A 2463-nucleotide genomic window follows, 5' to 3' on the forward strand; every position below is an offset into this window, starting at 1 on the left:
AACAAAGTGTATTGAGTAAATTAAAAGTTGTTAATGGGTATCCAAAGGGCTCTAAATAATTTTTCTCATACTAGTAAATTAAAAGAACTATGTTACAAGCAACTCCTATTCATTTTTCTAACTCATTTGAACAATTTTCTGCTGCTGCTACTTCTTCTTCATCATCCCAGCTTTCCTCACACAGTCACAAATGTTCTCTAAAACCAGATCATCCATGTGCTGAAATAGTGGTATATATCTTACCAATCATCAGGGGCGCTTTTAACAGCTTGATCAAAATAGCCCTCAGCACTATCAGCCTCCTTCTCCATTTGCCAAATTAAATCCGCAGAGTGACAAAATAGTTGCATCACCAGGATTAGCCAAAATGGCTCTTTCAAGATACTCCTCGGCTTTAGGATAATCTCTACGAACCTATATTTGCAAATTGAATATCAGTGAACCATTCATAGACAGAGCACAATAGTTTTCTTAGATCTTCCATGTATTGATAAGTTTCAAAAACAAGCTTTACCTCTTTTAAGAACTTAGTATAATTTCCAAGCAGAAGCGCATTGTTGGGGTTAGCTTGAATCATAGTTTGGTAATAAGCATGAGTCTTATCTGATTCCCAGCCACCTCCATCTGGGACTCTTCCACTGCCACCACATATCTTGCCAACATCACTCCCCTATTACCTCTCTTCGTCTCTTCACCACCATCTTCATCATATTCTACTAGGATTTGCCTATCTAAACCTGAGACTGAGAAGAGTTCTCTGATTAAAGGTTTCCCTTTTGTTGTGTGAATCACTTGGTCACTTTCTTTGATCTTGGTACCATGCTGACTCTTAAGCACGTTACTACGTGGTATGCAACTCTTGTTGTCGTGCTTTGTTGGGCTTCGATGATCTGATGAGTCAGGCAAGTTTTGTCTTGGATTGGCAAACGATCTTGTTCTAGAAAATTGAAGAACCCTTTCTGCTTCAGGGGAGGATGGTTCCCTAGAATGGGGTATGAACGAGGTTGGTATTGGTGTCGAGGAGCTTCTTAGTAACATTGTTTTTCTGTTTAGAGAAACAAACACAAAAGACAATGAGAGAAAGAAGTAGTTCAAGGTATATAATAAGATCTGTTAGGAAGTGTGGAATGGTAGGCTGCTGAATTCTACGGCCAAGAATTGTTGTTGCATGTGACAGAAATGGAGTCAATATCATCATTCAATTCTTTCCAATAGTGGGATAATAATCATATTCTCTCTTTGATGTATTGAGACTACCAAAAAATAGCAACTGTCACCAAGCAAAACTTTAAATCCAATAATTTACAAATCGCACACCCCAAAAAAAATGGGGGAAAAAGGAAAGGCACAATCATGTTGTTACGCATAATGATACCTGAAAATTTTGAATTTATATGAGAGTCTATGGTGCCTATGCCTACAACGGCTATGGTGGCTAAACAATTTTTGCAACACCTAAAATTAATCACTGAAGAACTGGATCCCAAAGGCAGACACTATATGAAAAAAAAAATAGAATTCTTACAGATGAATCAGAGCCATTTCCGAGCTAAAAAGTTGAGGAGGAATATTGCCTGAGATTATTCTTCCCAAGATGACTGCATGTAACACGTATTAGATGGATTTTTCTACATAAAAGTAGTAAGCCATTTATTGTAGAAAATAAAAGAGTTGACTCACAAATGTTTGGCATGGTGCAACTTATCAAGACCAGGTACACTGCCACTAGAAATTGGTATAGGTCCTTGAAGCTCATTGTCAGCTAAATCTAACCAATATAGGTTCGATAAATTACCAATAGAATGTGGAATCCTCCCAGTGAAGCTATTGGAATTTAAGAGGAATACATTTATGCAGACAAGCATCACTAAAAGAAATTATTAGCAACCATGAAAAATCTGAACATTGGGGGATTAGCTACAGAGATTTGCAATTGAAGTTGTGACTGAATCGCTAATTAGCTTCCAAAAAGTAATCATTGAAAAAATTAATTTTAAGTAATAAATATTTTTTCTACATCACACGCACGGTACAGTTACTAGTTATATAGCTAGCAAATATTCTATGGCTAATCTCTATTGCAAAATTCATGGTGCAATAATGTACTAAAGTTAACAATGATAACTGCACAATGTTAATGCTTTTAATACAATCCCACTAAAAAGTCAACCTTTCATTGGGCAACACTACCAATTTCAGCTAGTTTTTTAAATAATATTTTTAAGTTTTTATTTACAATCACTCTTCTTGCTTCTTTCTCTTTTTTCCTATCCACCAGCCATCCGCTGCCGACCTTTAAACTTTAACCTTAAATCTTAAATTCTAAATTCTAAATCTTTTAAAAATAAAAATTTAAAAATTAATTAATTTTAATACAAGAAAAATATAATAGTAATTCGGCAGTTATCAAACATATACTCCAATAATTTCCTGTCAATTATGTATAATTAACATGAAATGATT

General features: G+C 35.0%; 1 pseudogene; it reads right to left on the reverse strand.

The window, feature by feature from the left end:
- Positions 1–239: 239 nt before the first annotated feature.
- Positions 240–1038, reverse strand: LOC148555145 (uncharacterized; annotated as a pseudogene).
- Positions 1039–2463: the final 1425 nt, after the last annotated feature.

This window comes from Arachis ipaensis, chromosome B6, assembly GCF_059453495.1.
Source record: "Arachis ipaensis isolate K30076 ecotype BB chromosome B6, ASM5945349v1, whole genome shotgun sequence".
In the NCBI taxonomy this organism is placed as follows: Eukaryota; Viridiplantae; Streptophyta; class Magnoliopsida; order Fabales; family Fabaceae; genus Arachis; species Arachis ipaensis.